Consider the following 12852-nt stretch of genomic DNA (forward strand, 5'->3'; position numbering starts at 1 on the left):
AGTCAAGTTTTGAAGAAAAAGACTTAAATGAATAAGCCAACTTGTGCCTTATGACACATAAAAATGAGGTAAATACTGAAACTCCTATTGACTTTACCTTTGAAGAACTTCATGAAGTATTTTATGATCTAATTGATGAACTAAAGAAGCTAGGGATAAAAAATAAAGAATTAAAATCAAAAAATCAATTTTTACTAAAAAAAATGAGAGTATTTCAAATGAAAAATCAATTCTGTCTCAAGAAAATTTGAATTTAAAAAATGAGATTGCCAAGTTAAAATCAATGGTTGAAAAGTTTACTTTAAGTTCAAATAAACTTCACATGATACTTGACAATCAAAAGGCCATTTATGATAAAGTCGGTCTTGGATATAACCCTTTAAAGAAATAAAAATTTCTGAAAAATATCTTTGTAAACTCATCATACAACAAGTTTTCAAATATAACTTGCTTTAAATATGGTAGAATAGGACACAAATCCTATTCATATTTTTCTAACAAATCTGAAAATTTTAATGTAAAAAAAATATGGGTTCCAAAAGGAACCATTATTACTAACCAAAAAGGATCCAAAAAAACTTGGGTACCTAGAGTTAAAATTTGATTCTTGTGTATAGGTGAATCTTGTATCCTAAGGAGCAAACCAGAGATGGTAGCTTAATAGCGGGTGCTCCAGACACATGACTGGTGATGAATCCCAATTCATCACACTTGATGCTAAAAATGGAGGGATGATTGATAAACACTTAATTTAAGTATTTTAAAGCAGAAAATTATATTTAATTTATCTTATTTATTAAAAATTTGATATTTTTTTTATGTTTTACAGAAAAGGTGATCGCCGATACAAAGAGTCCGATTCGTAGATCAAAAAGACTCAAGTTTGAAGAAAATTGGACTTAAAATGAAATTAAAATAAAAGAAGGATGTATACGGTATTATAGAAAATGAAGATACTATGCAAGGAATCCAAAAGGATATAGGCATCATTTTAAAGAAACAAAAGTTTTTTTTTGAAAGTGGAATAAAAAAGGGTAGCGTGAAGTTGTTCCTGGGTGCGCACGTGAGTGCGCGGAAGCAGCGCGGGCGAGTGCGCGGCGTGACAGCGGGCAAGCGCGGGCGCGGGCGCAAGCGGCACAGCGGCGCATGGATCGCGGCAGCAGACGCACAGGCGACGCGTAGGCGATGCGCAGCATGGGCGTGACAGCGGGCAAGCACAGGCGGGCGCAGACGCGGGTGCGACATTCGGACGCGCGGTCTTTAGTATTTTTTTCTTTAGTCCCATATCAAAAAATCATGTAAAACTCCTCTCTTCTAACACCTATAAAAAGGCTCTTGTACTCCTATTTGAGGAGCATCCCAGAAATTCTTCTAGAGCCTTGCATAGAGGAAAAAAAAGGACTACTTAAACACTTAATTTAAGTGTTTTAAAACAAAAAATTATATTTAATTTATCTTATTTATTAAGAATTTGATGTTTCTTTTTATATTTTACAGGAAAGGTGATCGCCGATACAAAGAGTCCAATTCGCAGATCAAAAAGACTTAAGTTTGAAGAAAATTGGACTTAAAACGAAATTAAAATAAAAGAAGGATGCATACGGTATTATAGAAAATGAAGATACTATGCAAGGAATCCAAAAGGATATAGGCGTCATTTTAAAGAAACAAAAGTTTCTTTTTGGAAGTGGAATAAAAAAGGGTAGCGTGAAGTTGTTTCTGGGCGCGCACGTGAGTGCGCGGAAGCAGCACGGGCGAGTGCGCGGCGTGACAGTGGGTAAGCGCGGGTGCGGGCGCGAGCGGCACAGCGATGCACGGATTGCGGCAGCAGACGTGCAGGCGACGCGTAGGCGACGCGCAGCACGGGCGTGACAGCGGGCAAGCGCAGGCAGGCGCGGACGCGGGTGGACATTCGGACGCACGGTCTTTAGTATTTTTTTTTTTTAGTCCCATATCGAAAAATCATGTAAAACTCTTCCCTCCTAACACCTATAAAAAGGCTCTTGTACTCCTATTTGAAGAGTATCCCAGAAATTCTTCTAGAGCCTTGCATAGAGGAAAAAAAAGGGACTACTTCATGAGCAGCTAGGCTAGCAGTCTCGGGAGTGGAGAAGAAACTTTGTAACGACACAGAGCGGGTTTATTGTTCTAAACTTTCTTGTATTTCTTTATATGCAATGAAGATTATGCTTTTTATTTTAATATATATATATATATATATATATATATATATATATATATATATATATATTTTAAGGAGACTAAATTGCAAGAAAATAATAAACCTCTTTCCCATTAAGTTAGAGGATTTAAAAAGTAAAGTGGAGAGTTGGTGAAAGAAAAGCTCTTGAAATTTCTTTAGTTAATACTCAGCCACTAATTGGGTCAAATTGATAATCCAATGAAGTATCTCTTTAATGATCTGACCAGGTATCACCTACCTTTTGAGATGCCTAACCTAACTTTTTATTCAAAATTAAGTCGGTACACAATGCTGATATATCTATTTTACTCGAGGACGAGCAAAATTCAAGTTGGGGGGTGTGATAAACACTTAATTTAAGTATTTTAAAATAGAAAATTATATTTAATTTATCTTATTTATTAAGAATTTGATGTTTCTTTTTATGTTTTATAGGAAAGGTAATCGCCGATATAAAGAGTCTGATTCGCAAATCAAAAAGACTCAAGTTTGAAGAAAATTGGACTTAAAACAAAATTAAAATAAAAGAAGGATGCATACGGTAATATAGAAAATGAAGATACTATGCAAGGAATCCAAAAGGATATAGGCATCATTTTAAAGAAACAAAAGTTTCTTTTTGGAAGTGGAATAAAAAAGGGTAGCGTGAAGTTGTTCCTGGGCGCGCGCGTGAGTGCGCGGAAGCAGCGCGGGTGAGTGCGCAGCGTGACAGCGAGTAAGCACGGGCACGGGCGCAAGCGGCACAGCAGCGCACGGATCGCGACAACAGATGCGTAGGCGATGCGTAGGCGATGCGCAGCACGGGTGTGACAGCGGTCAAGCGCAGGCGGGCACGGACATGGGTGCGATATTCGGACGCGCGGTCTTTAGTATTTTTTTTTTTTAGTCCCATATCAGAAAATCATATAAAACTCCTCCCTCCTAACACCTATAAAAAGGCTCTTGTACTCCTATTTGAGGAGTATCCCAGAAATTCTTCTAGAGCCTTGCATAGAGGAAAAAAAAGGGACTACTTCATGAGTAGCTAGGCTAGCAGTCTCGGGAGTGGAGAAGAAACTTTGTAACGACACAGAGCGGGTTTATTGTTCTAAACTTTCTTGTATTTCTTTATATGCAATGAAGATTATGCTTTTTATTTAAATTATCATGAGTTCTTTATTTGCTCTCTTTCATATGCTTTTATTTATGCTTTCCTGTTAGACTAATATTAGGAACAATTTTTACTTTCTAGAGACGCACCATGATCTACGGATACGGGGCGTGCCGAGGAAAGAAGAGTTGTTTACCTAGTACTTTTCGAAGACGCACCGTGATCTACAGATACAGGGCGTGCCGAGGAAAGATAGGTATTTTTTCTAAGATTAATCACATCAATTTAATTAAAAAATAGAGATACAACTCTGCTAGTACAAAATTAATTCAAAACTCCCGAGCTCTTTATTTTCTTATTGCATCAATTTTAAGATAATTTATTTTTTAAATCAAAAACAACGTTTCTTTCTTTTATTTTGCAATCTCAACTTAGCCCAAGGTCTCTGAGAATACGATCTCGACTCATCCTACCTGCGTAGTGAGTAGAGTTATTTTTGGTGCTATCAACGACTACGCATCAAATTTTAGCACCATTGTCGGGGATCTTGGCACGGTTGAATTAAAAAATTAAAAAAAAAATTAAAAAAAAATGCTTTTCAATTTTTATTTGTCGCTTTAATTTTTTTTTCAGTGCTTTCTAGCTAGATAATCTTATTTGCATAATTACATAATTACCTTGCATAACTAATTTACTACTTTTCAATCTTAAAAATTTTTCTGCTTAGAATAATTTGCTACTTTTTATAGCCTAGTGATTTATTGCTTTTTAGACTTAATCACTTAAACTTATTTTCTTGCAAAACTAAAAAAAAAATAGATAAAAAAAATTAAAAAATATATATAAAAAGATAAAACTATAAACCCTTTTATAAAAAAAAAAAGAAGCCACTGACATTTCATAACACTTAACTAAAATAGCGTAACCTCAAATATTAAATTTCTAACTTGATTGGACACCTTGTTTCTTTGCATTGCATCTCCATAATTAATCTTAGGGGCAATAATCCATTAAACAGATAAGGTGGGGATTTGATCACCCTTCCTTGGCCCAAAAATCATATCCTTCATTTTGCATTAAACCAAGTCTTAATTTTAAAATCAACTAGACGTCAGCCCTAGAAATTTTGAGCTCAATAGGACAAGAAAGCTCTAGAGTTGAACCGAGTGCAGATTGGTTAATTGCTTGGTGTCTAAGGCAAATGGTTAAAGAAAGTGGTTTTTAATTGGTTCTGTTGACTGACCTGGCCAACTCAGTTGGTGTCTAAGGAAAGCAACGAACAGGGAACCTCCCACATCTTACACTTACCTGGCCGAGTCAGTTAGTCAGTCTTGAGCTTGGAGTGCTCAAAGGCGGTCTTGGAAGTTAGGAGCTATCTAGATCTAGGTTAACCCTAGGATAGAGAGTCTATGCTTGTTTAAGTTGATTGCAATTAACATCTAAACATTAACTAATTTCTCTCTTTTCATAGATTTAAGATTCTTAGGTTCTTCTCTTTAGATTTTCTTCACTCTTTTCTCACTTTATTATAAATATATATATATATTATAAAAACTAAAATTTTCTATGTTTGCTCTAAAGTATAATTGTAAGGTGTATGCTTGGTCATAGATCGTTACGATCAGAAATCCAACCTTTTGATCCAGAAATAGAAAGAACCTTTAGAGCCAACAGACGTAAAAATATGGACCGAAATCAGGAGAATGATCCACCCAGGCAATTGAAGGAGTACTTTACTCCTTCCACATATACCTACTCTCCTTGTATTCAAGTGCCCCCTGTGGAGGCCACCCAAAATAAAATTAAGTCCAGTATAATCCAAATGTTACCTTCATTTTATGGACTTAGTAATGAGGATCCTTATAAACATCTTGAAGAATTTCTTGAGATATGCTCAACTGTCAAAATTCACAACTTCTCTGATGATGCTCTTAGGTTAAAATTATTCCCTTTCTCACTTAAGGACAAAGCCAAATACTGGCTACATACTTTGGATTCCATGACTATATCAACCTGGGACCAGCTGCAAGGAGAGTTTCTCAAGAAATATTTTTTCATAGGAAAAACTAATCAAATAAGGAAAGCCATAACTAGTTTTTTCAATTAGATGGAGAAATATTTCATGAAACATGAGAGAGATTAAAGGACCTTATTAGAAAATATCCCCACCATGCTGTACCCAAGTGGCAATTAATCCAATGTTTTTATGATGGGCTATCTGAAAGACATCGACAAATGGTCGATGCATCATGCGGTGGGACATTCATGCTGAAAAATGAGAATGAGGCATGGCAACTGTTTGAAATTTTAAGTGAAAATTCATTACATCATATGTCTGCCTCTATTAGAGATAAACCCATGTTAAACCCAAAGAGAGGTGGAATATATGAAGTAGGAAATGCCATAGATATCCATCATATGGTAGATGAATTATCCCAAAAGTTAGATCGATAATTAAGTATAGGATAGTCACCTTCTCCATCCCATCAGATACAAGATATATGTGCATTGTGTTCGAACCCTACTCATTGTGTGAATGATTGTCCAGTTGCACCACAGTTTCCTGAATATGTACAAGAACAAGTCCATCAAGCCCAGACTACTCATAGATCAGAGAACAACCCCTATTCTAGTACGTACAATCCGGGATGGAGAAACCATCCGAATTTCTAATGGAAATCACAACCAGTGGTTCCTCCAGTGCAACAAAGATCAGGTTATCTGGATGCGACTTATAGGCATCCATCCCAGCTACAATACCAGAACCCTCCTCAACCCACTCCGAGTACTCATAGCTCGGCTTTCGAAGAAAAGGTACTGCAAGCACTTAAAGGACTAGAAATGAATACCCAACTCCTTCACTCCCATACGCAATCAATAGTAAAGCTAGAGATCTAGATAGGTCAGCTAGCAACAGCTTTCAGTAGGAGGGAAGAAGGCAAATTACCCAGTCAGCCTATTAATAACCCAAAAAGACAGTACATGGCTGAAAGCTTCATTGGTCCTGAAACTTTTTCTGAACATGCCAAATCGATTATGACCCTTAGAAGCGGAAAAATCTTAAATCAACCTGAAGTAATCCAACAACAAGAGCAACCAATTTCAGCTACAACAGAAAAGAAGAAACTTGAAGAGAAGAAAGAACCTATTAACCCAGCACCTGCACCTAAAGCTCCATTTCCCAATGCTTTAGAATCCTCTCTGCCTCTTGATAAGAAGGGTATAAAAATGAATGAAATGTTGGAACTGTTTAAATAGGTTCAGATAAACTTACCTCTTCTCGATACCATTAAGCAAGTTCCAACCTATGCTAAATTTCTAAAGGACATGTGTACAAAGAAACGAAAATCAAAGGCACAAATACCAAGAAAAGTCCACCTAACTGAGCAGGCTAGCTCAGTTTTCCAGCAAATTGCCCCACCCAAACTGAAAAATCCAGGTACCCCAATTATTTCTTGTGTCATAGGGGACCTCACGATTAAGAAGGCATTATTAGACTTGGGTGCAAGTGTCAACCTTCTCCCGAGCTCTGTATATGACCTATTTGGGTTTGGAGAGTTAAAACCCACGACAGTGACCTTACAACTAGCAGACCGATCCATTAAGGTATCCCATGGAATGCTGGAAGATGTATTGATAAAAATAGATGAATTTTACTTTCCTGTTGACTTTCTTGTGCTGGATATGGAATCTGGCAGCAACCCCAACCAAATACCAATCATCCTAGGTAGACCCTTCTTAGCAACCGCTAATGCTTGTATAAATTATAGGATCGGAGTTATGGATGTATCTTTCGAAATAAGAAGCTAAGGTTGAATATTTTCAATGCATCTTTGGACCACCTGTGTACAACCATAATGAGATCAACTTGTTAGAAGAAGTTATAGAAGATAAAGCTCCTGCCTTGCTCAACTCAGATCCTTTACAGGCATGTCTAACACATTTTGGAATGGATAATTTTGATATTGATGGATACACTGAAGAAATACATGCTTTGCTAGAACCTCCCAATTTTAGCACCAATCCCCCTTGGACTGTAAAGTACGAGCATTTACCAATTCAATCAAGCCCTCTGGTACCATCCTTAGAAGCACCACCTACTCTAGAGCTAAAGCCTCTTCCTGCCACGCTGAAATATTCATTTCTTGGATCCAATGACACCTTCCAGTGATCATTGCATCTGACCTAACCAACGACCAGGAAGACAAACTTGTTGGGGTACTCAAAAAGCATAAAGAGGCTATAGGGTGGTCAATTGCCGATTTCAAGGGTATAGATCCTTCTATTTGCATGCATCATATTCACTGCGAGGTTGAGGCAAAACCACATAGGGACATGCAACGAAGATTGAATCCGAATATGCGGAAGTCGTGAAAAAGGAAGTAGTGAAATGGCTAGATGCTGGAATTATATACCCAATTTCGGATAGCCAATGGGTTAGTCCAACCCAGGTAGTACCTAAGAAGTCAGGTATTACCATAGTAGAGAATGATGAGGGTGAGTTAATTCCTACTCGTGCAACAACTGGTTGGCGAGTATGTGTGGACTACCGAAAGCTGAATGCCGTTACTAGGAAAGATCATTTTCCTTTGCCTTTTATTGACCAAATTTTAGAACGGCTAGTAGGACAAAGTTTCTTCTGTTTTCTAGATAGATATTCGGGATATAATCAGATCCCGATATTTCCTGCTGATCAAGAAAAGATACCTTCACATGCCCTTATGGAACATTTGCATTTAGACGTATGCCATTCGGTCTCTGCAATGCACCAGCCACTTTTCAACGGTGCATTTTGGCCATTTTTTCTGATATGGTAGATAAATTTTTAGAAGTCTTCATGGATGATTTTTCAGTATTTGGCTCTACCTTTGATGATTGTCTTCAGAACCTAGCCAAGGTTCTTCAACGATGTATAGAGACAAATTTGGTTTTAAGTTGGGAGAAGAGCCATTTTATGGTTCGTGAAGGAATCGTGCTTGGACATATTGTATCCAAGCGGGGGATTGAATAGATAAAGCAAAGGTTGAAGTAATCTTGAAATTGCCTCCCCCAACCTCGGTTAAACAGGTGCGATCCTTTCTAGGCCATGCAGGTTTCTATAGGCGCTTCATTAAGGATTTCAGCAAGATATCACGACCCTTGTGCAACTTGCTTGCCAAGGAAAATTCTTTTGATTTTAATGAAGAGTGCCTAACTGCTTATAATAAACTCAAAACTGCCTTAACCACTGCACCAATCATAAAATCTCCGGATTGGACCCTACCATTTGAAATCATGTGTGATGCTTCTGATTATGCTATAGGGGCAGTCCTTGGGCAAAGATTTAATTGAGAACCGCATGTAATTTATTATGCAAGTAAAACTCTTTCAGATGCTCAATTGAATTACACCACGACTGAAAAGGAGTTACTCGCTGTTGTGTTTGCCCTAGATAAATTTAGATCATACCTTTTGGGCTCCAAGGTCCTAGTATACTCCGATCATGCAGCACTGAAACATCTGCTATCCAAAAAAGATACAAAACCTAGGCTGATTAGATGGATCCTTCTATTACAAGAATTTGATTTAAAAATTTTAGACAAAAAGGGCTCCGAAAACTTGGTAGCAGATCATATTTCTAGGATCCTGGTTGAACACAATAAAGAAAGATTAAAGATAGGTTTCGGAAGAACAACTCTTTTCAATCTCTTCCACTGATCTTTCCTGGTTCGCTCATATAGTCAATTACTTGGCAGTGGGACAAATCCCATCTCACTGGACCCAACAAGAGAAAAATAGATTTTTCTCCCAAGTAAAGTACTATTTCTGGAAAGAACCAGAATTATTCAAATATTGCCCAGATCAAGTAATCCGACGTTGTGTCCCCGAGTGTGAAGTCCAAGGTATTCTTACTTTCTGCCACTCGTTAGCATGTGGGGGATATTTTAATGGAAAAAAAAACTGCAGTAAAGGTGTTGCAGAGTGGATTTTATTGGCCGATACTATTCAAAGATGCACATGAATTTGGCCGTAATTGCTTGCATGCCAGCAAACAGGAAATATTTCGAGAAAAGATATGATGCCCCTGTCCCTATTCTTGTTGTAGAAATTTTTGATGTTTGGGGAATTGATTTCATGGGACCCTTTCCCTCCTCATTTGGATTCGAGTATATTTTGGTAGCAGTGGACTACGTATCAAAATGGGTAGAGGCTATGGCAACCCGAACCAATGATCACAAAGTCGTGATCAAGTTCATTCAGCATAACATCTTTAGTCGATTTGGATACCCAAGAGCCATAATTAGCGATGGGGGTACACACTTCACGAATAAGCACTTCGACATGCTAATAAAAAAATACGAAATAACTCATAAAGTTGCCACACCTTATCACCCCCAGACAAGTGGTCAAGTTGAGGTCTCCAATAGAGAGATCAAGCATATTCTTGAAAAAACGGTAAGTCCCGATAGAAAAGACTGGTCAGCACGCTTGGATGATGCATTATGGGCTTACCGTACTACTTTTAAAACACCCATAGGAATGTCTCCTTATCGACTTGTATTCGGAAAAGCTTGTCATCTGTCGGTGGAATTGGAACATCGTGCATTTTGGGCCATACGGCAATTTAACTTTGATATGAAAAATACAGGTTCCAATAGGAGACTTTAACTAAATGAACTTGAAGAGCTACGCAATGAAGCGTATGAGAGTGCCAGAATTTATAAGACTCGAACTAAAGCATACCACGATAAATTCATTGCACGAAAAATATTCGAGCCCAATCAAAAAGTTTAGCTCTTCAATTCTAGGTTGCGTCTGTTTCCTGGAAAACTTCACTCACGTTGGGACGGACCTTTCATTGTAACTCAGGTATTTCCTCATGGAGCTATAGAACTCAAAAATTCTAAACAGGAAAACACTTTTAAAGTGAACGGTCAGCGATTGAAACCTTACATAGATGGAATTAGTGATGGAGAATTAATTGAATCTATTGATTTAGTGGATCCAAAACCACCATAATACTCAATTCAGTCTGACTGAAGATGTAAAACTTAGCGCTTGTTGGGAGGCAACCCAACGATTTCATATTTTTTACTTTACCGCAGTTGCAGAAATTTAGAACAAGAGCCTATTAATCAATGAAGCTATCTTCAACTTCCAAGCAAAATTATCTCAGGTGCACTCTCTCCTTTTATTTTCTTTGCTTTCCTACTCCATTGAGGACAATGTAGATTAAGTTGGAGGGAGGAAAGTAATCAAATCCTCGAGTATGGTCAGAAATAATTAGTTTTGTGTATCCAAATTTTATTTTGATTAAGAGTCAATTAGGCATCCTAAACAATGAATGATTAATAGTCAAGATAATTTTAGAGATACTGAGGAATAAATTATTAAGAAAACTCAATGAATGGTAGGGTTTAGACTAGACCAAATTTTAGGAGTGATTCTACAACCCTCTTCTTACTGATCTCAATAAAGAATCTGCTTCATGAGAAATTAGGTAGAAAGGTCGAGGTATGCAAAAATTCTCCTTAAAATTTACTTAAAAAAAAAAAAAAGAAAAACAATATTGGTTTCCTACTAAGTAACCGGGCCCTTTCGCTTAAGTAAGTGTTGTGGTTCGCGTAAAAAGATAGGCAATGTTAAAAAATAATAATATATATATATATATATATATATATTAAGGAGACTAAATTGCAAGAAATAATAAACTCTTTCCATTAAGTTAGAGGATTTAAAGAGTAAAGTGGGGAGTTGGTGAAAGAAAAGCTCTTGAAATTTCTTTAGTTAATACTCAGCCACTAATTGGGTCAAATTGATAATCCAATGAAGTATCTCTTTAATGGTCTGACCAAGTATCACCTACCTTTTGGGATGCCTAACCTAACTTTTTATTCAAAATCAAGTCGGTACACAATGCTGATATATCTATTTTACTCGAGGACGAGCAAAATTCAAGTTGGGGGGTATGATAAACACTTAATTTAAGTATTTTAAAGCAAAAAATTATATTTAATTTATCTTATTTATTAAGAATTTGATTTTTTTTATGTTTTACAGGAAAGGTGATCGCCGATACAAAGAGTCCGATTCGCAGATCAAAAAGACTCAAGTTTGAAGAAAATTGGACTTAAAATGAAATTAAAATAAAAGAAGGATGCATACGGTATTATAGAAAATGAAGATACTATGCAAGGAATCCAAAAGATATAGGCTCATTTTAAAGAAACAAAAGTTTCTTTTTGGAAGTGGAATAAAAAAGGGTAGCGTGAAGTTGTTCCTGGGCCGCGCGTGAGCGCGCGGAAGCAGCGCGGGCGAGTGCGCGGCGTGAAGCGGGCAAGCGCGGCGCGAGCGCGAGGGCACAGCGGCGCACGGATCGCGACAGCAGACGCGCAGGCGATGCGCAGCGCGGGCGTGACACGGGCAAGCGCAGGCGGGGCGGATGCGGGTGCGACATTCGGAGTGCGGTCTTTAGTATTTTTTTCTTTAGTCCCATATCGAAAAATCATGTAAAACTCCTCCCTCCTAACACCTATAAAAAGGCTCTTGTACTCCTATTTGAGGAGCATCCCAGAAATTCTTCTAGAGCCTTGCATAGAGGAAAAAAAAGGACTACTTCATGAGCAGCTAGGCTAGCAGTCTCGGGAGTGGAGAAGAAACTTTGTAACGACACAGAGCGGGTTTATTGTTCTAAACTTTCTTGTATTTCTTTATATGCAATAAAGATTATGCTTTTTATTTAAATTGTCATGAGTTCTTTATTTGCTCTCTTTCATATGCTTTTATTTATGCTTTCCTGTTAGATTAATATTAGGAATAATTTTTATTTTGGAGATGCACGTGATCTACGGATACGGGGCGTGCCGAGGAAAGAAGAGTTGTTTACCTAGTACTTTCGGAGATGCACCGTGATCTACGGGTACGGGGCGTGCCGAAGAAAGATAGATATTTTTTCTAAGATTAATCACATCAATTTAATTAAAAAAAAGAGATAAACTCTGCTAGTACAAAATTAATTCAAAACTCCCGAGCTCTTTATTTTCTTATTCATCAATTTTAAGATAATTTATTTTCTAAATCAAAAACAACTTCTTTCTTTATTTTGCAATCTCAACTTAGCCCAAGGTCCCTGAGGATACGATCTCGACTCATCCTACCAACGTAGTGAGTAAAGTTATTTTTTGGTGCTATCAACGACTACGCATCATTTTACGATGACCATATAAAGTCAGTATAATTCTAAAAGTGACAACATAATATATATATATAATAAAAAATACATACATGAACGCATGGTTGGAAAAGTTGTAACTTTATTCTAATAAGGAGCATGATGAAACAAAGAACAAAAAAAGTTGGCTATTTGGCTGGTGGGCCATCGTCAGCTGGTTGCACCTTTTTGATGCGCAGCACTCTGTAGAAAATCATGAATTCAGAAAATATGTAAGTATTTTCTCGCTTTTCACATAGTTGCATCAAAGCATCTTCCATGTCCATCTTGGGGTTGGACAGCTCGGACAGATCAAGTTGTGGGTACAAAATTTGAAATGTATTTCGACAGAAGCTGTAGCCGGAATGA

At 37.4% G+C, this 12852-nt stretch overlaps 1 non-coding gene across 1 annotated transcript; it reads right to left on the reverse strand.

The window, feature by feature from the left end:
• Positions 1 to 5364: 5364 nt before the first annotated feature.
• LOC140858952 (small nucleolar RNA R71) lies at positions 5365 to 5469 on the reverse strand. Its single transcript, XR_012142355.1, has one exon. It is a non-coding gene; the product is annotated as a small nucleolar RNA R71 (small nucleolar RNA).
• Positions 5470 to 12852: the final 7383 nt, after the last annotated feature.

Source organism: Elaeis guineensis, chromosome 6, assembly GCF_000442705.2.
Source record: "Elaeis guineensis isolate ETL-2024a chromosome 6, EG11, whole genome shotgun sequence".
Taxonomy (NCBI): Eukaryota; Viridiplantae; Streptophyta; class Magnoliopsida; order Arecales; family Arecaceae; genus Elaeis; species Elaeis guineensis.